Source organism: Columba livia, chromosome 3, assembly GCF_036013475.1.
Source record: "Columba livia isolate bColLiv1 breed racing homer chromosome 3, bColLiv1.pat.W.v2, whole genome shotgun sequence".
NCBI classification, from domain to species: domain Eukaryota; kingdom Metazoa; phylum Chordata; class Aves; order Columbiformes; family Columbidae; genus Columba; species Columba livia.
Window position 1 is genome coordinate 94,166,180 of NC_088604.1, and position 26,719 is coordinate 94,192,898.

Genomic DNA, 26,719 nt, shown 5'->3' on the forward strand with positions numbered 1-26,719 from the left:
TTATTGTTCAGCAAGATTTTAGACAAAAATTAATAAGAACTCAGTCTTCTCTAGACCATGTTGCACTGCAGGCTTTACTGCAGCCCTCCCACAGAGGAGGAGCTCCCTGTGGAAATATCTCAGTTTCCCCTTCTGTAGTACCAGGGAGGAGTGAAACACTGACACCCCTTGAGACTTCATTGTACTCCTTGTCCAAGGATGGTATTGCTTGACTCTGGGGTTTAGTTTATTGGTTTCAGCATCACGAAAGATTCAAGCACTGTCACACACTTCTGTTTGCAAAAAGACCACGACAGAAGTGCATTAAAATGGTATAAGTCTGCCCAGTGGTGATTCTGCCAAGCAAGTAATAGATTGAAGAAGCTCAGGAGGGAGTTCTAAAACAAGACTGATTTTTCAAATACATATTTAGAAACAAATGACCTGATTCTCTTTCTTACGCCTTTTGGGGCCCATGAAGGAGCAGAAGTTTTTTTTTTTTTTGGGCTGATATGACAGTAGAATTAGACTGGTCAGGTGTCTCCATTGCTATAGTCCATGTAGATGTTTAGACCAGCCAGAAATTAGTAGAGCAAATGCCACCCCAACAAGGCTCACTTCTCTAAACCATAACACCACTGTTGAAAAAGGGTGTTGTGCTGAGCCAACACTGCTATATTTGGCTAATTCTTCATGCAATGAAAAGCCCCAAAGTTTTCTCTTGAAATCACCCTTATGACCCTTGCAGCTTGAAGAAAGGCAGAAGGTATATGTGATAGGCTAGGATCAGATCCCTATATAGATTAAATGTCCAGCAGTTTGAATGCTTACCCAGATCTTGTCCACAGTACCTCAGCTTCCTGACCTTTGAAATAATTTAGGTAAACATACACTTCCTGCAGCAATTTGATGTTGGACTGAAAAAGAAATATGAAAAAATAAGAGATTTACACTGAACTGAACAGATGTTTTAATCCCTTTCAAATGTTAATGAGCTCCAATACTGAATTTCAACATAGCTATTAATATTAGTTCAAAACTCTTCCCAGTAGTGCATGTAAAGGTGTTACATCTCTCATCTGTGTTCAGATAAAGAAGATTTTGTTAGCTCATTTTTCTTTTATCTTGGCCATTGGAATACCAAGTTATACCTTCTTGAATATTCATGAGAAATGTGTGTGTGTGTCTCTGTATCTATAGACACTGGACTTTCTTTCGGATCAGACGTAATACTTGCTCCATCCATATAAAAACAATCTTAAGTCTTAAGAAACATTTGAATTCTTCGAAAGTGGAGGGATTTATAAATACACAGCTGGGACAAAATGAATTATGAACCTTAAAAGACAGATTGTGTTTCCAAAACATGAGGACAAGTATGACATTACTGTAAAACTATGCGTTTTAGCCTATGGGTAAAAGTGCTACATGAGGGGATTATTTATCTTTAGGTGAATAAATAAATGGCAAGTGTTTGGACACCTTTCTCATATTCCCAGTGGAGCCTACCAGCAGTCTCTTATTTCTGTTATGGCTTCAGGACTTTAAGACCCCAGGAACATAGCTAAATCAGACATTGCAACAGCAGGAGTATCTGTGGTGGCTCTCACCTTCACATCTAAGGGGCCCGATTCAGTTGAATGTGTGCTTTACTTAAATATAGTGATAGTACCATGACACTCTGGTGTTCTGCTCCCAGACTAAGCCATTGCTCTGTGTAAAGGCAGCAGAACTGGGTCCTTGATATTGTATCTATCTGACCATGATAAAAGTTTAATCCTATACTGATCATGACTGCAGACTGGAAATAATTCTAGGGAAAATGTCTGCATATGTACAAATACTTTGCTTTGGTTTATTTGGCTGTAGAAAGAGCAAAACAGTCATACAGTGACACACTTAGTAGATTTTTTAAAGGTAAAAAACTTCTGAATTAATTGAAAGTGAGCTGTAAAGACAATCAATCATCAGAGAGTCATTCTGTTAACATTTAACTTACAGAAATTCCTGCTCTTTCTGAAGTATTGTTCCATTACTTCAAAAATTTTAGAAAAATGACAACAAAAAGTCCCGTGCTATTGTAGCTTCTAGAAAGACCATAACCAATCATAGACCATCATTGTTTAGTGTCTTCTGTGATCAATATATTTTTACATATGGACAAGATAAATACAGTCCAATACATATATTATCTTTGCATTTAGCCTGGAAGCTCCCTTCCTGATTAAAAGTGCTTGCTCTGATGTGTCAGCCCTGTAGTACAACCTGCATAGTACACTGTTGTAGTCCGATTTTAGGCAGAGTGTCATGAAAATTGCACCTTAATCTTCTATGAAGTTAGATGTGATAACATACAAGCACTCAGATGCTTCAGTAGCCATCCTTTCTGCATAATACTCCACTAACTCATCCAGCAATTAGGAGTTTTGTTCTTTTTTTCAAGCGCAGAATTCCTGAACTCATATCTTTCACATGTTAGTAAAGTGCTCAGGCTGTGAGGTATTCTGGTTAACTTGTTCTCCACCCTTTCTCCTGAAGTGCAGCCAGAAGTGCTAGCGTTGTGGGCCAGAAAGAGTACAGCCAAGAAGAAACCTGACTCTAGCTTAAGGTTTAGACATTTGGTTAGAAAGGGAAAAAAGCAGAGATGACAGACACTCCTCCCTTAATTGTGTGCATATTATATAACTGTTAAAACAGTCCTGGGAGCAGAGTTAAGAGCCATAAAATTTATTATTATTAAGCACCCACCTAATGTGGCTAAGTATGTGTTGTCTTTTTCTGCTTGTAGTAGCCCTGAGAAATACAGCTTCAATGGATCTTCATCAGTCCTTTCTCAAGTCTGTGGGTAAGATCATTGCAACATTCATTGCCTTCCTGTATTTCTTTTAATTAGTAATTGATTTGCTATGCATACACACAGCATGGGGAGTAAACAAGAGCTCCCTTCCTACCCAAACCATTCTATGATTCCTGATAAAGGCTTTTGAATATGTTCCCATGTGCCTGGTAGCCAAGCAGATCATCACCTTGTAGATATCGCGTATCTGAAAGGCAGTTTTCTTGGTCTATTCATTAAGGAAATACAAGAACACTCACGTTTTAATCTGCTAGCACCAAATATGATGCAATGCAAATGGTTGAAATGAGGGGCAGAGGAAAGAGTTGTGTAAGAATTTTAGAATATAATTATCAGAGTGCACACAGGTATTCACTGGGATGTAAGTGCTGCATGCTGTTCAAACAAATAAATAAAAATAATCTTTACCCTGACAGAAAGACATCCTAAGTAAACAAGGAAGATAAAAATGGATTGGGAAATCGAGGTACAGGAGAGCAAGATGACATTCATTAGATAAACAAAACAAAACAAACAACGTCCTCCCCCAACCCAAACCAACCAACCAAACAAAAACCAGAGAGCCAGCAAGACACTCCCCTGCTTCTGCTGCCCAACTCAGTGTTCTGTATGGAATACATATCATATTTCCTTATCTGGATATGTTTTCATGTTTGAAACACATTAGTTCCTGAAACCTCTGCTTAGACAAAGTCTAGCCTTTCAGGTAATTATGCAAGCTGTTAATCTTGTGCCTTGAAAACACCCCTTCATAGTGCTCCTGGTCCCATTGACTTGGCTTTTCCAATTAGAACACAAGCTCTATTTGACCTAAAAAGGGATTTGAGAGTTTAACCATAAAAATCAATTAAAATTTCCATTTGTGGGAGAATTTTGAGTCACCTGATGGTAAGCAAAATAAATGGTGATTTCAATGTTTAACACTTCTTTAGAACAGACTTTTACACAGACTTTTAGAATATAGACTATATACATGCATACATATAGATGTATGTATACATATAGATATGTATACATATGATGTATATGGGTGTGTGTATATATATATCTCTATACACATATAGGCAAATTCTGCTGTTCGTAACTGAACAATATTCCCACTGAATAGCATAGACTTTAGCTCTGTTTGAGAATATCATTCCATATGGAAGAAGTTAAATCCTGGCTGAAGTGCAGAATTTCTTCTTGGACTTCCTTCAGCTTTACTGTATAGGCAATTAATAATTCAAGGTTCAGAAAATAGAAACAAAGAAGAGGAAGCTCACCAAACATGGTTTTGCTTGCAAAACTCAGAGAAAAATCTCCCTAAGTTATTACTAACATTGAAAGATGATGGAAATTCTTGACCTTTCAGCAGTCAGGATTATGGTTAGACTATGTTGTATATGATATGATCTCTTAGTGGGGCATCTTTTTAAGGGTCAGCTGCTCAAAGAAAAGGTTAATGTTTACTGGCATGTACAAAATGGGCCTTGCAAAACTTCAGTCAACTGGAAACCCTTGTCAGTTGGAAGTCTAATTAGATTAATTCAGCTTAATTATGTTTAGTATTTAATAACAGTTAAAAAGAAGCTAACTAATATACTTTAAATATCACATTTTCAAAATTATTCTCAGCCTTAAGTAGTCTATATAATAGGCACCAGCTTGAATATTGCTCAGTTTCCGTAGAATAAATTAATATTACTACATTGTGTCAAAACAGCCTTGTCTAGCATGTGAAATATGATGTGTCAATTCTTTATTTCAGTTTTGAACCAAAGTAAATGGTTGCTATAGCAATTGTTACATCACAGATTATTTGGCATTCTTCAGTGATTCAGGACAACAATGGCTGATGTTTTAAGCATTTTTGTCACCTGTGTAGTGAAAGCAAGGGAGGGCATATTCCTGAAATCTACAGCCTTCCTGCTGACATGTGGTTTGAAATTGAATTCTGGAATGACAAACAGAACATTTTCTGTACTATTTTCAAATTGAGCTGAGAAAAAAAAAAAACAACAAACATACAGAAATAAAAAGTTTGAGGCATATAATTAAGTTTTCTAAGATGTTCATTACAGCTGTGTGAAAACACAGTTACTCTCAGTTCAGCAGCAGATGCATGAGCTCTTCCCAGAACATTGCTACATTACAGATGCCTGACTTTGAAGTGGTCTGATGCAAACAAAATGTATAGCAACATTTTGATTTTCTCGGCATTGTGCCTCACACTTTGAACGGTGTCATTTTTCTTTCTAGCACACTGGACCTAGGTAGAGCTTACTGGGAAAACTACTGTGTTTTGCCAATTGATAGTTCGGGATCAGAGAGAGGAATCTTCACTATTTGCTGGTGAATAAACTAACTAACTGCTATGTTCAGTATCAAACCAGAGAGCGAACTGAATCATGACTTGACACACAGTACTGGAGTCCTGTCAGAAGCTCTGACTTGTACTTCTGAGATGTACTTCAGACCATCAGAGAGTGGAGGGACACCATAGGACAAAACATGTCTTTTCAGTTATCCCACAAGATATTGGAGGGGTATTGGTTCAATCCAAGCAGGCTGTTAAAAAAATACCTGTCTTCAGTTATTTTTATTTCTATACTATATTCAGTTGACTAAATTATATATTTAATGTCATGTATGCATGGAGGGAGAAAGCTATTTCCATTTTCCATTATTTCTATTTAAAATTAAATTAAAATTTATGTGTTCTCTGGAAACATACATGATAATATAAATCAAATGCAGCAGAAAAGGGTGCAAGAAGTGAAAATATCAAATTCTCATGAATAGATGAAAGTTCTTGTTTTCCGCCCTTTCCAGTTCTTGTTTAATTGATTCATTTATGTTCCTTGGAAAATTCCTTACAACACGACCATGAATCTGATCAATGTACTCAGGTCACAGGAAATAGAGGGAAAAAGATTGAAATTGATTTCTTGGCTAAAAGAGGTATTTCTCTACGACCCCTCTCCAGATATCTTGCCTTCAGCCCGTCCTAATTCAATTAGGAATAGTAGTAGAAAGGTCTCAAATTACTGCAACTGCTGCAACAAAAAAAGGAGGAAGATGATAAAAAAGTACATACCCCTGACCTACGTGGGACTTACCCAAAATAACTCAATTATATGTTGTAAAAATAACTGTTACCTATACTACTATGTAGTGGTGATAGCTATGTGGAAATGGCATTTATAAAGCACCTTTGACCACTTCACCTGAACTCAGATCACTAATTCATCTGGCCTGGGACAATTTCCAACACTTCCAATCTGTCAACAGTTCCAAGCAGCTGCCATTTCAAAACTAAATCCAGCCTTTCAGACACGTCTTCTTTCCCTCAAGATGTGGCATTATTCTTTTCTTTGCTCCTCCTTTCATAAATTCCTCTGACATGATGTGGGATACATAACTGGTCCTTGAAACGGTGGCTAAAGAAGTGGCAGATGCAGTAGCTGATAAACTGTCTTAACCTGAGATGATAAAAGATTATTCACACTCATGATCCGAGATTCCAGATTCTAAAGAAAACCAGGAATAACTTCTGCCTGAAAAATGAAATGAAAAGAGTGAAACCTCATAATCAAGAAGTACAGAGATAAAATCTACTTTTGACTTTTTTTCCCAAAATATTTTTGTTTATATAATAATGAAAATCTGGTGGGATAACATTGTGTCTTTATTGTAACACTGCAGTGAGTAGAATTTAAATTAAATTTATGTATGAGGAGAAGTGATGACAGGGACTGTTTGACTGAGGAAGGGACAAGAAACTCCATTAGTCCCATTTTCTCCAAATTTTCACCCACAAAATTTCCATGTTTTTTAACACAGCCAGGATTATATCTTTGGGAGTCACATGGAGATAAAATGAGATCATCCACAGATACGGGATGTAAGGAGGCTGTGTGAACATGGACTTCCTTCTCAAAGCAGAACAATTCATATGTATTGAAGGCCGCTTCCCTCTGATTGAGTTCCTCCAGCATGTCTCCCTTGAAGTGGGAGAAAGCTCTTGCAGCTTTTCAAATGCTATAATTAACTTTAGTACAGTGCTTTGCTGTCCCTGCCAAAATGTTTCTAGGTGTGGAGCTAGCTAGTTCAAATACTTCTGTATCATGATGCCCTGTACAAATCAGGCAATACAATGTCCAGAACAATGGTTGACATCTGATGGTTTCATATCTGTGCATAGTGTGCTATTACAGAGGAAAAATATATGTGCATGCAATAGATGAGTTTAAACTCCTGTAGAGACTCAACAGCAAAGATTTAATATTTTTTCATTAAGTAGATTTTTATTTTATTCCAACTTTCTGGCATTTTCAATTTGAGGGAAACTGGTTATCCAGTTTTAGAGAGACAAAACAGCACTACCATGAAAACTGTTTAAAATATGCTAAAAAGATATAAAATTATTTACCCTGCATTCCTGAGAAACACTGTACTAGCAACTGAAGGTTGGCTGTATGGTTTTATTTTGTATTCTTTTAATTTGGCCACTGGAATTTCTTCCGTGTGATAACCCTACAAAAAGAGAAGGGTGTATTAACAGTAAGGTATGGTGACAATAGCCAAAATGGTCTGCAAAAAGAATTTGGATCAAAATAGCATTAGAAGCTTCCTAGGTGATGGGAATAAAGAGCTGAAGAAAATAGTAAGCTGACACAATTTTTACACCTCTCTAAAAATAAAAACATAGTGGATTCATGATGAAAACTTTATAATGCCACAAAACCAAACAACGTAATACCGCCTACCCAGCCGCCCTTCTTAACCTCCGAATAGAACAGGTGGATGATTGATAGACACTAACTATGGAAATAATTCACAAGGGGCAGAAAAGTAAGGTTTTCCATGGGGCTTATTGTTTTCAGAAAGTATCTTGGCTCTGTAAATAGCTCTGGTTCAAGTAAATGCAGAGGATGCTCTGCAGCTATTTATCGCTGTGCTGTAACCTGGGGAGGCTGCTGACAGGGCTGACAGTGCTCCCACGCATGCCACACATTAAAAAAAAGACTCAAGGTACACAGCACAAATTCTCATGTGAGAAAAGGCTTCCAAGGGGAAAGGGGGCCTGCTGCGTTTCCCACTCGCTCCTTGGCTTCTGGAGTTGAGATTGTACCTTAGGACACAGTTTGGGCAAAGACGTTTGGGTACTGCTGCACTTAACCAGCAGGTTAAGAGGAGGACAGCACCTCAGAAGTGAGCAAACCCACATCTGCAGAGTCAACAGAGGCATTATCTGGAAGATTTTTGACATGGGGCCCCTTCTACTTTATGTGTGGATGGGATTATGAAGAGGACACGCTAATGTTTGCTAACCACAACAGAGCTGCCCTGTTTGACACCCCACAAACTGATGAGACTGTAAAAATTCCTCTGGGGCTTTATGGAAAATAGATCCTTGTTCTAATTCTGTTCTATGATTAGTTACTGCTTCATAGTTTTTTTTACACCCTCAGGGGACACCCGCTGACCTAACTCACAATTCTGAGCAGTTTGTAAACCAGAGTTTACTTTCTGTTAGCACAGCAATACCTCAATGCCATGTGAGAACTCAAGGCTTTACATATTAGTGGTACATACAGAAAGCCTATTTAGAATTTACCATGGCTCACATTGTCAAATCTTTTTTTTCCTAGCATTAGATCCATCAAAACATCTGTAAGCCTGCCTCACTAAATAAAAGCGCCTGACTTTTAGAAGAGAATGAAAGCAGCTCTTGTAGATTCTGTGTTTATAGCATGTCATACGGTACAGCTTGGTCAGAATATTTTTGAAGTTAAATAGTGTTTAGAAAAGTTCCAAAACAAAAATCAATCCAAGAAAAAATTCCAAAGAAAAGATTTCTGGTTTGTAAAATGTTGTCAGCCCTGCTTCCTTTGAGTAAGGCCAATCCACAAAATATGGCTTTGTCTGTGTAACTCTAACATGGGGGATTGTTTTAATTTTTTTTTTTTTTCAGCTGAAATAATAACACTTCTACAGCCATGGAGGTATGGTGCTGCCTTATTTCAATAACAATCAGACCCGTTTGAGAAAGCCACCCCCAATCCCCTTGTCCATGGAGGAAAATTCCCCAGACACTGGATTACATACTGAAATACCTCTACATCCACGGGGGCTACTTCATGTAACTGTAACCTTCTTCCAGGTATGCTACGTGTCAACATAGGCTTTAGAAAGCCCAATATCTTCAGAGAGAGCACTTCGATCATTTTGTTCCTCGAGTACAAGAAGCTAAACTAAAAACAAACATCCTAATTCATCATGTTTTAGTAATCTGCCCAGGAATATGATGTTCCCTGACAGCAGACGTGTAGCTTTCACTTTCTCATCTTCTTTCATCTCTGTTAAGTTGAATGTTATATGAATTAGGGTTTTTTTTTAAACTACAAATTCCCAAACAGGCTTCTGATTAACCCATATGTAAGTACAGGACACACTACTTGTGTCCAAATTCCCCAGTCAGACCACAGCTCACACAGACTTCTGTGTCTCTCCTCAATAGGGATGTTGGGAGTTTCCATTTGTCTGAAGAAGGGTTATTTACCAAGCATGTGACTCTGGCTCTATTTCACCTGAGTCTCATGATGGTGTTTTTGGGAGATAATGGTCAAGATCTCAGTTCTCCTTAAAACAGCAAAGCAAATCTCTAGCTTCTGTGATTGCAGGAAAATTTTTTAAAATGTGGAATGCTCCTCTAATCTGCAGAATCCAGAAGTCAAAGAAAATACTTTCCTTCTCTCTGTGTTTAATTTTCTTATGCTTTTTTATAGCCTGATTCTTTCTTTAGTATTGTTTTTTGTTTGTTTTTCTGTAGAGAAGGTGGAGGCACAGGAATTAACTCACAGTTTTACTTACCTATTTTTTGTTCTTTGAGGCTGATAGAGAGCTTTTGATAGCTTTTCGACTATAAGTGATTTCATTCTAACTGAAATAAAGAGCAACTAGTCTCCAAACAGCAGCAGCTACCAACTCCTTCCCAAAAGCAAGTTAAGGTCAGTGTGCCATGATCTCTCTGAACCAAAGATCCAAAGGGACTTCTTCCTTGTAGTGCTCATGGCAGTCCTAAAGAAAAGCCTGGGGTGAGACCCAAAGAGGAGACACAGCCTGACTGACAGTCTATGTAGTGTTCTGTGGATAGGAGGAATTTGCAGCACATGTGTCAAAACAACTATTTTCCTCTTGGCAATCCCAGAGGGGTGCAGGAGGCTTTCTTTTTCCCTCTTACAAATGGCCCTGCAGCCTGGAGGTAAGAGTTTGATGCTGGACAGCTGAGGCTGTGCATTTCTTGTTTAATTGTTAACTCCTTGCCGCCTGTATAATTTTAGATGTGAGTAATTGTTTTTTTCCTCTTTTACTTTATTTATTATATTTTTTTACTGTCTTTCTTGCATCAGTGGAAACAAAATATCAGAAGTATGGGAATACTGGAGCAAGTGGAAAGAGTGAAAACAGCCGTTTTCCTGGAATATAATATTATGCCATGGGGGTCAGAAGCAGATGAAGCTAAACAATGACAAAAGAGGGTGACTTTATACATATATTTCTTGTTCCTTCTTGAGGCATAAAGTATTTTAAGTTACTAATTTTACTGTAAAAACAGTTCTTTTTGTACCCTCTGGGCAGCTGTATTAAGATTTAAGCTACTGCTGAATGATTGGTTTATTATTTTTTTAGTTTTAGTGCTGTCAGCATATTCAGTGCCTGTTTAAGTAGGGCTTATGTTGCTCAAGGAAGACTGCAACACACTTTGTGTTTTGTACACCCAAGAAACTACTGCTTGCAGCTAGCAGGAAAGATGTGAAGGATTGAGAAGGAAACTTGCTGGTCTTTGTTTAACGGTACTATTTTGAAAAAAACCTTTCAAGAAAATAATTTACACAGTTTACTAGGGATAAGAAATTCTAAAATTAAGAAGGCTTGAAATAAGACAGTTCGTTCTCAGAGAACCCACTGGGAATCACTCATTTGAAATCACCCAAGAAAAAATACTTCAAAATTATTTACAATGCCAGATTCTTGAATGAAACATTTGAGATATTTCTTTAGCAAAAGCATTTCATTTCCCCCCCATTTTTGAAACAAAGTTTAACTTTAAAATCACAGTTCTATTTTCTGTAGAAAAGAATTCCTTGCAAGTGTAGCAAGGAAGTTAGATTTTTTTTTAATAGAGGAAAAAAGGAATTAATGTGTCTGAAATATGTATTCACTAGGAAAGTTTAGTTTTGTATGAAGTGGTAGCTTTAAGAATCACTCTGATTAATTGTAAAGCCTAATGAAATCAGCAGGTTTCAAATTAACTATATGATCAAGTGATCTGCTGGATCTGACAGGCTGTATTCTTCAGTAGACCCAGAAAAATATTTTTAGCTGATGTGTTTGGGTTTTTTTTATTTCTGAGAGTAAATGTAGAGCATGGTGATCTGAAACATTTCATGAGTTCATTTCTTTTTTACCTTACTGTTAATACAAAACCCAAATATTAATATTAACCAGATAAAAATGCTTTGTCTTCTTCTTATTTTTTTTTGGTGGTGGGGTGTGCAGGGGTATGTGTGTAAAGGAAACTATTTTTCACTCAGAAATTTTCTTCATTTGTAATTCTGGCATATAAAAAAAGCACTACTTGAAGATTTAGCACTTTGGATCACAGGAACTTTTTGTCTAACTTTGTCAGACATGAAATGAAATTTTCCAGACTATTTGGTTCCTACAATTGTTTAGGCAACCCAAAATGGCTTTTCTGCTTCAATTTTACAGAGTAGCAGGGAAATTTGTTGTTTTCCTTTGTTCGACATTCCTTTTTATCTGGAAACTCCCATTTTGAATATTAGGAACTTGATGCTATTTAATAGTGTTAATAATTGAAACTTCTTGGATCTTTTTTTGGTAGATCAGACCTTGAGAAAGCAAACTTTTGCACTATTACACATAAACTCCAGTTGACTCATCTTCTCCAACTTCAGCACCTGTCATTGAAAGAAACATTACACAAAACCTTACATTTAATTTACCCTACATATCTTCCAATACCATGAAGGAGACAATAGGTGCTGCACTGAACTGCAAGAGCAGTAACAAAATTCAATGTTAACAACTTTTGTCCTCAAAAAAATGAGGCCTTAAGCAACAATAAAGTAATTTATGTTATGCTTCCTACAGATAGTGTTCTTCCCTCCCAAGCTGTTTGTGCCTGGCAAGATGCCCCAGTCACCAGCCCATGAAATTCACAGACACTCATTCGTGCTACCACAAAGTAACTTAGCTGTTCTATTTTGGCTGAGAAGAGCGAATTTCCAGCTGGACAACAGTCTGCAGCACCTTACATATACCAGAAGATGCCATATAAAAATGTTAAAGAAAAAAAAGGCAGCTACTGAAACTTTGGCTTGGTACTCATAACTTAGAGTAGTTTGTTTTTTTGGCTGTAGTGGTCTATGGAGAGAAAAAAGAATACATGAGGTAACTCCACTGATATTTTTGAGATCTGAAAAGGAAATTACCCAGGATGATAATGGTTCATGCAAAAATACTGGACTTACATGTTTTCACACAACAGCATCTTTGCTGTAACAACAGGGGCACCACCTAAAATGATACCAGGTAATCTTTATCTTTCTCATTATTCAAATCAGGCACTCTAGCAATCCCTTTCTATTCATCTTTTCGACTTCTGTGTTAGATGCAAGTCTTTTATTTTATATAAAGCTTGGTACAACACACTGAAGCCTACAGTACTTTTTTTTTTCCATTTTTTTCAGAACTCCTAGTCCCTTTCTGTCTTTTCACACACTTCCTTTTGGGCCAGTTACTTACTTTGTGTCAGTTACTTATTTTATATTGTTTACATTTAGAAAGCAGACAATTCTCAGTCCTTTTTATTGCTTTGTAAACCCGGAGCTGCTGCTGCTTTCCAGTCCCAGGAGAATGTCCTACTCCCAGAAAATATCTCTTTTTTTTTTTTTTTTTCCATGTGAAACCAGCAGGGAACCAGTTCTTGGAGTAGTTCCCTTTCCTCTCTGGCCAGGGTGGTGAGGCCTGGAACTCTCTGTACTTCTCTGTACTTCTTCTAACCACCTCCTCTGTTAGTGCATTGAGTGCCTGCTCTACTGCCAAAGAGTAGCTGGTAGTAAGGTTAAACAGTGGTTAGCAATGGCAGCACAATTACTATGATGTTAGATGACATATGGAAATTAAAGTTAAGGTTTCTTGTCTTCATTATGCTTCTTCAGTGTCCAATAATAATAAAAAGAAATGTCCCATGTCCTACTGCCACTCAGGTCTCAATATTTTCATCTGTTCTCATTTTGCTGTGAATTTTTCTTTGGTCTCTTTCTGAAAATATACTTTTGTACTTCCATAAAACCACAAAAGAATGGTTGAGAAGGCCCAGAAAGGGAGAACTTGTTCCACCCCGGCCCTCAGGCCCCAACAAAAGCCAGAAACTGCAGAGAGAAATCAGAGGAATGAACAAACTGATTGCTAACTACAAACCCTCAGTTCACCTGCTTGTGACTTGTTGCTTATATGAGGTTTTTTTCCATCTGTAGCCTATGCAGTCTAACTCAATAGCAAATTCTTTGTTTCATGGACTTCTTTTACAGATGTGATTTTGGAAACCAATGATTCTGTGACACCACTGGCTAGCTGAGGGGGAACCTAAAAAAGAAAAGAAGCCTGTGATTTTTATAGAAGCCTGAGCATGTATCTTCTGGAAATCAGACTCCTCTAAGAGTTCATCTTTTCCAGTCTCTCCATCACTCTGGCAAGATCCTGGACAGGTTGTGGAGTTTCTTCCAGGAGGAGTTATTAAAACACAACATAGACAAATACTTGCTGGGAATGTCCTGGATAAAAACAATTCCACTAGTGGTTTCCAAAGGAAGGCTTCTGTCTTTTTCTGTAAGATGACTGGAAGAAGTCCCTCAGAAATCTCATCCTCAATTGCTTTACTATTTTTTTAAATTTTGCAGAATGTTTGCAAAACCAGGAGGATTTTGTAGATAACAAGTCAAAAACTAAACAACATAATTACAGGAGGTGAAAAATTCTGGAAATTATGACCTCACTCATGAATCTGATACTAATCATCTGCAATAACAAAGTTCTGAGAAGAAAACAAAATGATGGCTGAGAGCTAGTTTAACAATAGCTAAAACCAAAAATGGTTTAACAGTAACAACCAACCAACAAACCCCACCAACCCCCCAGAAAGGAAGTAGAGCTAAAACAATCTCTATTCAAAATTCTGTTCCACAACAAGTCTCGGTGGAGTCTTTGGGACTGTGGTCCCCATGTTTCAGTCAGCCATGTGTGTCATGAAAATTCTAGAGCTGAAGATTCATGAAGGTTTTGACTGTTCTTAGGACACTGGCTTGTGTTCTTGCTTTCATGCTTTTGTGCAGCACCTCAGCGGTTAGATCATTGCTTTGAGAATTCTGGTTTAAAATTTGTCTCCAGAAATTTCTGGAGGGCGCCTTCGGGAAATCTGGGATGAGAGACACGTCACAATACTTTTGTGGAAGAGATTCCATTTTGAATGAAATAGTTAAATACTTGTGAAGCTGTTGGCCCTGAGGATAGGGAACTTGCCTGAAAAGGGACAGATTAGTATTTCGGACTGCTTTGATTAATAGTTCACTATTTTATGGTAAACCAAGCAGGGAGGAGACCTCTAGCATCCTCCTTCCAAGTAAGCCTTGCTTTAAAGTCACATTCACACATTTCTTTGCTTGATTTTCTCTTTTATGTCCCACCCCAACATAGGTGAGGGGTATGAATACAATATAACTCTAGGGAAATCTGGAATTTTATGCTCAGTGTTTCCAGCTGCCTGGCTTCAGTGCCTTTCCAGGCACTACGTCAGACTCTGCAAAGCATATACTTATGTGCCCAACTCTCCTCACACAGCCTTGGTACCTAACTGGAGTCTGGTGAATCAAAGTATAATTAAGTTCCTCCTGTGGATTTCACCTCTAGCTAATTGTTATTCTTCATTAAATTCCTACTCAAAATAAATTTCTCTACCAGTTGTAGCAGAACACAGAAAGCATTTTGCTGTTACAAATTATGTATATGGATTGCAAGCTGTGAGATACCTTCTGCAGGACCTCATTTGGTCAAAACATAGGAAAACTTGAAGCTTAACTGTATGTATGTATGTATGTATGTATGCATGTCAGTCACATTGTTTGAGGTGATTCAAATTCAGTGAGTGAAAAAATGCATCAACATTAATTGTACATTCTTTCCTGAGGTTTCCCTGGTTGCTGAAATTGCCTCTAGAAAGATTCTTGCAGAAGATGGTAGTGTGGAACAATTCTTTTCCTTTAACAACTGTTATTATAGACAAGGCAAAACAACCTTAGGTGTTTGTAAAATGTTGAAGTTGTACCCACCTGACTCTCAAATATCCCTGTGCAGCTATTTTGAACTTCCTGGAAAAATAGAGAACAGATGATTATGAATTAACATGTTACTTCATTTGGCATCTCATAGGAATCTGATACCTGGGGAACATTAGTTGTCTAGGCTGAAAATAAGAATCCCCGCTCTTCCATCCAGTACTATCTAGTTTATAGTGTTGTTTCCAGGTTATGATGTTGCATTTAATTACAATGCAATAATAAATTACCTGTCATACAATAATTTTAATTGTCCTTCTCTGAAACTGGTCTTCCTTGCAGCTGTGTAAAAACAAACAGCTTGAGCAATTTGACTCTTGTCCTTGGATATCTGGGAAGTTTGTGCTTACCAAGCATTTCAGTTCCCCCTCAAAGAAAGACACCAAATTTCTTGGGTGAAAACAGAAATAATTATCTCATCATTGTGGTCTCCATGGGGGATACATCTAGGATACCACAAAATTGAGAAATAAAGAACTTTGACTGAGAATGAAAGTGATGATTTGCAACAGATTCTGCCCCATTGTCTGTATTACCCTGTTTACAAACCATTTTTCAAAATTTGCTAAGAAAGCAAAAAAAGTCACTGTTTAATGTTACTCATACTGTGAAAACCAAGCAGCCCAATGACTTTCCCTCTTCAGAACAGAGACATATCAACCCAAAGAAGCAGGTCTAAGGACTCTAATATTCAAAAACGATTTCTTCAGTGATTCTTCCAGCTCCCACTGTCCCATACTGGTTAATCAATACTTTGCAGATATTTTGTCTTAGACCTGTGCATTGCTAGCAGTTAAAGGGTGATGATTTCCAGAGAAAGGGATGATCTTCTTTTCACCTGGAGAAGAATGCAGAAACAGCTAGAATTAAAAAAAAAAAAAAAAAAATGAAAAAAATAATTTGTCTGGTTCATTAATAACATTGTGACTCTGACATGAGCCTCTAATTATATGGAACATTCAGAACAAAAAATAAAGAGGTGGTAGGTGAGGAGAATGGGCACAAGATCCAGAAGAGGCCTACTATGTGCATAGTTACTATCAAGTGAAAGCCAACTATGCCTTAACATATGTCCAATTGCATTAAAAAATTATCCTTTCTGAATTTGAAAAGTTCGCTATAGACACAAACCAAGAAAAACAAGGCCTTTTATTAAGTTAGAGTGTCTTTGGATTTCTGTCTGCTGCAGCAGAAATAGTACAGCAGTTTTGAAACTGAATGCTGAATGCATTGAACTAAACAGTCACAGAACAAAGAATTATAAAAAAAAATGCTGAAGAATATGACAGGAATATTTGGCCACATCACTGTTTTTCATAGAATGTTTAAGTGAGCACTGAATCTTGGAACAAACCCAGTCAACTGAGGTTAAAGGGTTTCGCAGCAGTATTCTAATCACCAATCTGTTTCATCTTTTTTTCGTTTATTAAGATCAGGACATAGCCGTCTGCAAGCTGACCTATTCCTTAAGCATATATACATGTCACTTAAGGATTTAACTGTCAGAGACACTGAGATATTGTCCAGATCCCCCTTTGACAGTTCAAGAGACAGCTCCAAGAGGCTGAAATACTACTGGGATTTGAAATAGCATGTGCAAAGAGACTCCATGTCTTCAGCTAGTTAAAGTGGTTTGTTTCCATAATTTCATATGCATTAAAAATAAATGTATAGCAAGTAATATTTTAAGGTAACGTTCTGTTATACTGCTGGCATCATCTCCAAAACAGTCATATGTCTTAATGACATTCCATTTATTTAACTGCTTTTCACATTAAAAACACTGCCCTGGTGGTACTGCTTGCTCAACATTTGAGTCTCTAGATCTGCCTGTTCTGAAGAGGTGAAAACCCCGGACAGAGCAGCAAGCCCAGAGAAGGGAAGTTCCCTGCTAAAAGTTTATCAGGTTGAGGAACAATGTGCATTGCCCAATGCACTTATTGTCCAGGAAGTTACTCATCACTGTTAGTTATTCTTGCTGAAATACTAAAATAATTTCCAGTACTTCATCCAAGAAACTGTGTCCTTCAACTAACAGCGCGTCCAGCGTTATTAAAACAGCCATGCATGATTCTGCAGAGAGTTTTTTTTGTTTTGTTTTTTAAATTAAATTAAACACAAAAGCTGATGAGGTGTTTTGCATTTCATTTTATTTTGCCTAGCTGGAAAGCATAATCTACCTGTGCCCTGAATGGGTTTGTTACAACACAGTGTGGATTTATGCATTTGAACACCCTAAATCCTTGTTTTTTTTCTCTCTTCATAATGATGTTGTAACTGAAGATTTGTATTCTGAAGGCAGGCCACCTGAGCTAAGAAAGAGTGGGAAAAAATGTTATAGAGTTTTCTTATACTCCCAGTATGAGAAAGCTGTTTGCATTTCAGCTTGCTCATAGCTAAAATTTATTTTTTGCCCTTGCAATGGAGATCTTAGGCACCAAGAAAAATCAGTACCCTGGATTGTGAAGAGCCTTTCAGGGTACTCTTCCCCACTTGTGCCAAAGGATGGTGAGGACATGAAGGACCCGTGGTGCTCAGGAGCTCTCAGAAGACCTGCAGTGGATGAAGAGCTCCCAGCTGCACCACTCACAGGAGAAGGGCCCTTCAGAATGGTTTAGGAGCACAATATATACCTAACCATAATGCTGCCAAGGATGGCTGCCAGGTCAAAATGTCCCTCTTCAGGACATGTGTGCAAGATTTTATTGGTGAAAGGTTCCATGTGCTCTTAATTTCCAATCAATATGTGGTGTCCTTGAGAAGAGGTGTTGTCAGCCATCTCCAGAGCACCCTGAGTGTGTAAAAATGGCTTCCTGAATCTCTGGGTCTCTGATGCGTTTTGCAGGATGTGCGTCCTGAGGACAGTACACTCAGCAGAGCGTTTCTATCTGCAGAGCAACACACCATGTGTCCTGTTCCTTGTGTTCTTGCTGTGTTGCACAAGACCAGCTGTTAGGTGACACAAATGTAACACAAAACCTTTACTTCACATACTCTCTGTGAAATTAACTGACGCTGATACAAGGAAATTCAAGGAGCTGATGAAGAAATGGAGATTACAGGTTATTGCTTCATTTTCTGATTTTTTTTTCTGTTCATGGACCATTCTGCATGCAAAGATCAGAGTTAAAATATGGTTCAACAGGTTGCAATTTGGCCTCAATGATCTGCGAATCAGGAAGACATGAATAACACGCTGAGATTGGAGCTGTATAATAATACAAACACTTCAGTGATGTACCAGGTGTTGTCTGAAGGCACTGGCTTTCAGACCAGACCTTCAGCTCTTCATCTGAGCTCTAGTGTTTTGTAGATAAATGATCATGCTGCACTTCTGAAAAGAGCACAGGGACAACCCCAGGTTTCTAGCTAACATTCACTTTAACACATAATATAACATGCAGGGCCGTTACTGACTGAAGCTTGACTGTTAATGTTTGCCTACACAGTCACTGTACTTACTAGCACCTAATTCATCTGAAAGCAGTCTTTAGGATTTTGAGATGCTAAATAAAACTAAATTACATTTTGCCATTCTGTCTCATTTATAAATCTCTATAAACATAAACCAATCCTGTGTGTGAAGTTTGAACACAAACTTTGCTTCTGAGTACTTTTAAATGAGAGTTTTTCACGTCCCTATTTAGATGCAGTATCATTTCTGCCTTCAATGTTAATAACATACACGAAGGGACTGAAAGTTTTGCAAAAAATCACAGTGTGTATCTGAATAAGTAATGCAATTTACAGGTGCAATTTTCTTGCAACACTTTCCTGAGTGTGTGTGTCTGTGTGTAAAGTCTGTGCTGGCAGCAGAGCTTTCCATGTGAACATTTCCAGCCCCATTTGTTATCATCAGACGCAAATGTTACTTCAGCGAGCAGCAGTTAACAAGCAGTGGTTTAATTCCTCTGGAGCCTGTTCCCTGCAGAATGCAATCTCACATTAGGACTTAATTATTTTAAGAGTTTGGAGAACAAAAAGATCTTGACAGCAAGATAATTATGAGCTCAGTGAACGAGGGGTCCCAGTCCAAGTCGCTTTCCTCTGCTGATAAAGGATGTGGTGAAAACCAGATTTAGTTTATATGTATTATCTGTATTATTTATCTGATAGAGTGTTTGAATTCAAAGGCAAACAAAGAGGTTCATGCACTGAGTTCATAGTTTGCTGGGAAAATTAATATAAATTAATAAGACCACCAAACGTCTATGCAAAACTGCAGTAATATACAGAAAGGAATGAGATGGTGTTTTGTGGATGTGTTTTCCATTTACCCAGCCTCTTATCACAGGAATGATTTCATTTTGCTATGCTGTCTTCCCTAACCAGACCTTTCATTCTCCTGAATGAAAATCTAAGTAATGTAAATTACATGTATATGCATAATGTACAGAATGGTCATTAGCTGCAAATAAGTTGTGCAAAATTTTGTGTAGCAGATGATTTTATTTTTTTTTTTCAATGTCGCTTACATTTTTCCTTATAACAACAACAACAAACAAAATAAAACAAAACACCAACCAATGAAACCAAACCAAACAAAAACAACCAATAAAGATAAATATTCAGCATTGATATAGAACATCAGGCAAGCTTGGAGTTTTCAATGTGAAAATATATTTGCGTGGGAGTAGCACTACTTGATGATTATTTGTTTCCAAAACTTGCAAGCTATAAGAGCTGGGCAGAAAATAATGCCAAAAGCACTTGCAGTCTGTCTCAGATTATTTTTGGTAGTTGCAATTTAGAAAACTGGTATTTGGAATAATAGGGTATAAGTGTCAATTATAAAATAAAAATAATAACTAGCAATATGTTATTGGATATAATGTTTTATTTTGTGTACAAATAGGTAGAAATACCTGAGAAATTACTTTAAAATGTTGCAAACTTTTCAGCATGATGACTTGCTATGTGAGAAATGTTCAATGTAACAAAATTCTTAAGGAGATCAAAAAAGAACAAAGAGATTCTGTAGAAACAATGGACCAAATATATCTCAAGGATAACCCCACTGAGATCAGTGGAGTTGCACTAGGGATATACTTGGCCCAGTGACTCCAGAAATGATGTTAATGAGGAACCTTAACACTACTGCTAGAGAAATCTCTATTTAAACCATGCTGTGGCAGTTCATGTGAAAAAGTAAATGGGACCTTCACACGAACTGCACAGCATGTGAGTGTGAATCAACAGGCTATAATAAATTGGTTTGGTTTCCTTCTCCCAGACTTAAGCAAATGTATTATATTGTAGCATTTGAGGTATTATAATTAAAGTCATGTCATTATTCCATTATGTTCAAAAAAGCCTGAATGTCTTCAAAAAAGCCCTGATGTTGAAAAATATTTCTTAGTTCTTACAAAAAAGGGAATCTGTAGATCAGATTTAATGAGTGATAAAACCCTATTAGAAATCCCCTGTTTCTTTAAAACTTGATCTGGTGGATGTCAATAAACTCTGGATGAATAAATGTTTTGTAAAATAAAGGCCTCATTTTTTTGAAATTAAAACAAACCTGAATGAGTTTCTAACAAAATTTTACTTTCTTATAGATAGAAACAATGATTTGAAAAGAGCGAATTCTCTTGTCCTACGACATAATATACCCTGAAACTATTTAAAAACACAGAAATTGAGCTACCAGAGAAAGAGTGACCTTTTCAACTTAAAACTCTTGATCGTAAAACAGACAGGATCCAGATTATTTTTAACTTAGGGTAAAATGCTCACAAATAACAGAAGCTGGAGCTGCCTGGATTGCTCTGTCTTTCCTCAGACTCTAGGCAGCTCTTATGCAAATCTCTTCAGCACCAGATTTGAAGTCAATTTACCTTTGCTGTTCCTAGGGACAGATGGGGATACTGAGATGCAGAAAGCTAAGGTGGGCAGCATCCCTGAGATAGGAGATAGTGGTGGAGTCAGGGTCTCATCACACCCACTGATGAGCAAGACAGAATCCATTAACAATATCCCTACCCCAGGTCACCGTCATAAAATACGACTGATCCTTCAAAAAATTTTCCAGCTTTAGCTTCCAACAAAGAGCAAAATCTTATTTCCTAATCTACTGTGTGTTTGCAGTGAAGTGTTCAAATTTTGCAGAAAAAACCCCAAAACCAAATCAAACAAAAAAAAAATCAAAATAAAACAAACAACAATAACATAAAAAAACAAACTACGCCAACAGTCTGAGAGATTGAAAAATGCAGTGCCTGAGCACTGGGCTGAACTCACTGCACTGGACTTGGTGACCCAAAACATCACTTCCAGTCCTCCAGCCCTGTGAACTTGTGATTTAATTCCAGAGACCATTGAAAAAGAAATGCAGCATTTAACGGATTTCACCTTGCACATTCAAAATTATCATGTCCCGACATTTCAGCTGTTGCAAAGAGCCAGTATTTACTACCTCGCATGAAAAAGACCAGAAGGCTAAAATGCATAACAAAGTAAAGCTGTGATACGAGACAGATGAACTCATCTAGATAAAATAAGACAAGACTCAACCTTCATCTGAACTTCACATTGATGTTGATGAAAATATTTTTCTCTGTGTGTCGCCTGATGTCACCTATATGGATAAAAATTTTTTATAGAGGTATATTCTTCATGTGCTCTCTCTTTGTGCTAATATTCTGAATGTAACTTATCTGAATTAAAAAAGCACTACTAGAAGAGACAGAAATGTTTCGTGCAATTTTGCCTACACTATATGAACCCTGCGGCATTGCCATGTCTTCATTCAAAAGTTAGAAGAAAACAAAGGCATTGACTACATTTTAATCCATACTTCATGGTAACAAATTATCATTCTGCTATGTGTTATTTCCCTCTATATTGTTACAGTAATGCTCTGGATTTTTGCATGAATCCTTTGGGTTATATATATCCCACAGAATATAATGGAAAATATTTTTATAGAAGAAAATGTTATACAAACCAGCATGATCCCAATCCTCATCATTTGTTCTAGGATTACTTGAAAATGTTAATTTCTCTATCTGGATTTCATAAATAGCTCAAACACCCCCAACAGAGCATAGAAGTGACTTATATTTGATAGAAACAGTCTTTTAGGTCCTTCAGCTGCTGTTTCTGAGTTGTCTATTTTGGTCCTATTTTCAGTTGTCACGTGTGGCACTGAAAGGAGTTGGCAAAGCACCTCAGATATTCCTACAAGTGTTCGTTTGTGAAACAGCCATTAACCAAAACCAACATGGCTCAGGATATTAGGAAAAGTGCGATCTTGAAGACCTGTCATTAGTAGATTTCTTCAAAGGAAGGAAATACTAGTTCAGGCTTCTCAGTCTTTTCACTGGGATCTCTTCGCCTTTCTACTGCCAGCGTCCCTTTTGTGTCCCACCTCCAAGACACTTAGGAAAACCCTTGCACTTACACCTTCTCATCTCATTCATTAGATACTGATTGGGTCAACAGCCATAAGAAGTGCCATAATAATGTCATGAAGCACTTCAATAAGTAGATTCATTATCAGACTTTTATTACTGCTAAGCAAAGTTGTTCATCTTGCAGGGGTGGAGCAAATTCCAGTAAACACAAAATAACCCAACACTCTTAAAGATGTTAAAATATCATAGCCACATTTGCTGAACCTCACTTCTCTCTTCCTGAACAGAAAATATCCAGGCCTGGAGGCAGAATAAAGCCAAGTACAGATACTGAGTTTTGATTTTAGAAGAAATGAATTATTTTGCATCCCCTCCATCAGTATCTTCAGGAGTAAAACAAAATATGTGAAAAAATATGTCTGAAATTCAGCCTTAATATCACTATTAAAAAATTCAGTGCTTGAGGCATGGCTGAAACAGGGCAGATAAAGCACAGAAGAGCCATTCTATTTAGAATTTTGAATGAGCAAAAAGATTATCTAATAGCAGTCACTACATACTCACATGATATAAATATACCAGTCAGTTGTCTTTTCCAGAATCCTACAAAAAAAAGCAAGAAATATCAGTTATGACAAATTGGAACAATTAGTTAAAAAACTAATTTCAAAGAGGAAAAAAAGCAGTAAGCACTAAAAAAAGATATCTGGTTTGAGGATCATCCATAACTAGCATCTCCAATGTGACACAGTGGTGTCTCTGCTTGCCTGTGAAGGATTTATAGTCTTTGATAGGTTTTGTGCAGATGTGCTGAGCAATTTTTTAATTTACCGCAATCCAAATATGAGTAGCTATTACAATAACAAAGTGTTGTGAATAATTCCGTAATTCTCTTCTAGCCTGCTAACAGTAACTGTGTTAATCATTTAAATGGCTTGCTATATTTCCATGTTTTATGCAGCAGTATTTAAAAACGTTCCCATCATCCTAACAAGGTACACTGCTGAGTTTACATCATGTCAGTCACTATATGGCTAAATACTAATTTGAAAACCTATCCAAAGAAGACTGTAAAGTGAGTAGGCCAGTCACAGCCAGTCATGGAAAGGCAGGAAATGTGTTAAGGCAACAGAATATTGCTTTTTCTCTAATATTTAGGAAGAGAAGCACATAAATCACTGTGTCATAGCACCTAAAACATTACTAAACTGTCCCAGCTGTAACAGCAGGCTGCAGGGCAATATTTTTGCTAATTCTAATTATTGTTATTATGGGTATTCAACTTTGGTATTTTTATTTCCTTAGAACCACTCCCCCAAATGATTTAAATTACAAATTTATGTTCTTATGAGATAATTTTACCTTACTGCTATTATTAGGATGTCATCTCTGATTCTTGGTAATTTCTTCAGTTTATAGGCAGTTACAGGCAAATCAGACCTCACTTATTACAAGTGTTTTCCTTTTTCAGTTGAAACTACCCTAAGATAGATTAATTTTCTACTGTAGTAACATTAGGGAGAATAATTTCAGTTTCTGTTACATTCTATGCTATATTTTGTTTAATTTTTATTTCTCAGTGGGACACACTGTGATGTTGTTCAGAAGCTTCACTCTCAAAAGAAGAAACAGGCTTTAACTTTGGAAGGCCTAACAGAACACTACAATAATCTTTAAAATTAGAGGGCAGCACTCATAAAAGGAAAAGATACATTTGATAAAGGAGAAAAAAGGCAGAAGCACCAAACAAGAACAGGACACAAACTTCTCTGTTCTGCCAATACTGCACAGAAAGAGAATAATGGAGACAACGGAAAAAACATTGCCTGCCTTATCACAAAATGGTTGAGTTTGGAAGGCATCTCTGGAGATCATCTAGTCCAACCTCCTGCTATACTGGAGTCAATGAGAGCAGGTTGATCAGGATCTTGTCTAGTTGAGTTTTGAATATCTCCAGGAATAGACTCCACAGTCTCACCAGGCAACTTGTTCCAGTGCTTGATCGACTTCATAGAAAAAATGTTTCTTCTTACATTTTTTCTTGATGGAATCTCCTGTTTCATTTTGTGCCCATTGCCTCCTGTCCTTTCAATGAATATCACAGGCTCTGCCTTCTTTACACCCTTCCTTTTGGTATTTGTACACATTGATGAGAGTCCCACCCCAAGCCTTCTCTTCTGTTCTCCAGGGTCAACAGTCCCACCTCTTTCAGCCTCTCCTCGCATGTCAGATATGCCAGCCGCCTAGTCACCTTTGCCTCCCTTCGCTGGACTATCAATACAATTTCTTACTGAAATACACATTGCTTATGCGTATTTATTACATACATTTTAAAAAATACTACATCCCCCTTTAAGGGGAATGCTGGAGTTGGATATGGTTCCACAACATTAATTTACTCCATGTGGTATACCCATTATGATTTTTAACCTATTTGGGGAGGGAGGGGACATGATCCGTCATCCATTCAGTCTACAAATGGGCAGACTATAAATGTTTGTTTCCTCTTCAGTCCGAGGCTCAAGGCCTTATTTTAATATTTATAGCCAAACTCTGGTCTGAAAAAAACTAATTTATTTTTTTTCCAGAGAGTTTTCAGTGTAACTTCTCACTACCGTAAGTAGCTGTGCCACAAATGTTCACAGCATCCCTCTGAGGCAAGGTAGTGTCTCTACTCCCACTTTACAGACAGTCTTTGGCCTGAATTTTTAGAGAACGTCACATTTAATTGCGCTATAATTGCCCCCACTGACTTTAGTTGCAGCTGCCAGTGCTCAGCACATTTGAAAATCCAGGCTTCTAGGGCTGCAGACTGGCTTGTCCAACACAATTAGCTTAATCATAAAGCACAATATTTTTATCTAGTGAGATAACAGTTTGGAAGAAGAGAAAATCCTATTCAGTGAAATCTTTATGGCTACAGCTCCCCCGCATAACTGTCCTTTCCACACTCCTTCATTTCTTAACCACTCCATGAGATATACGGCATGCGGTAATGAAATATGAAATACATGCATTTTACTGAGCAAATCTCTCACTTGAAATGTGAGATCTTCGGTTTGAAAATAAACATGATTCAGGGCTCAGCTACGGAACCGTATTTGCTACTCCGACAGCCAGGTCCCGCTGCCCTTGCTCAGTCAGCTCTTTTGCACAGCATTAGCCTGATCTTACATTTTCCCTGTAACAAGTTTCCAGAAGTAAGCGTGAAAAGGCAGATCACTCCCCACTACCCACAGGAAACGAAATGACCCTTCTTTTGTCAGTGGAATGATACATGATCTGTATCCTATGCAGATGCCAAAGCTAGTACGGATTTGTTCTCATTAAACAAAGATAAATATTGGAAGCACATTTAAATTGCAGTGAAGGAGCTGCATAGACTCCAGCTAAACTCTCAGAATTAGTTCTGTTAGCTTTAAGCTATTCAAACTTAAGGCTGAGGTGCTGGATGATGCCATTATAGGCTTTACTTCTAATACATTAAAAAGGGAAATGGGGGGGAAGGCTAAAGTAGCCATAAACTACACTTGCTTCTTCCTAATCTTCAGGCATCTCAGGGCTTTAATGGCCTAATATAACAACTCCAGAGAGTAATTTGCATTATGGCAGCCTTAACCCAGCTGTCCACTATTCAGAAAGTCCCCAGTCTATCAGACTGCCTCTGCCACCGCTGTGCCAGCAAACTGCAGATCTCTGCCCATGTTCAGCTGAAGCCGGTTCATTTAGCCCCATCTCCCAAAGGGCAGGAGGCAGAAATCAACCCCATGAGGCTCAGGACTCTGTTTGAAAGGCTGCATCTTTCCTTACTGTCACAGCTGAAATCCAGACCAAAATAATGCTTCTAACAAAACTTTCCAGAAATGGGATGAGAGGAAGGGGAAGGTGGTTTTCATATTGGTCTGTGGATGGCCTGCCTCAGGCTGAATCTCTCTGACTTCCCAGGCACACAGCAAAAGCCATCTCTCCTCACCCATGCATTCCCTGTGCTGCTTCACTCCAGTTATGCCTAGGGATGGTATAATAGGTCTCCCTTCTGTGTATGTTTAATTTCTGAGGCTGATGACCCGAACATGATATAAGCACTGACAGACATTGTAATTGTATAAACTTGGGGGGGAAAG

The 26,719-nt window shown here is 37.7% G+C and overlaps 1 protein-coding gene across 1 annotated transcript in view; it reads right to left on the minus strand.

Annotated features, from left to right (window-relative positions):
- Positions 1-4,555: 4,555 nt before the first annotated feature.
- Positions 4,556-26,719, minus strand: part of LOC110365678 (uncharacterized) — a 191,933-nt gene continuing 169,769 nt past the window's right edge. Inside the window, exons 12-16 of the mRNA XM_065058307.1 lie at positions 23,160-23,198; positions 16,017-16,078; positions 15,235-15,273; positions 7,251-7,354; positions 4,556-6,375 (exon numbers count right to left, since the gene is read on the minus strand). The gene's annotated coding sequence lies outside the window, so the exon portion shown is untranslated. The remainder of the gene's footprint in view (positions 6,376-7,250; positions 7,355-15,234; positions 15,274-16,016; positions 16,079-23,159; positions 23,199-26,719) is intronic.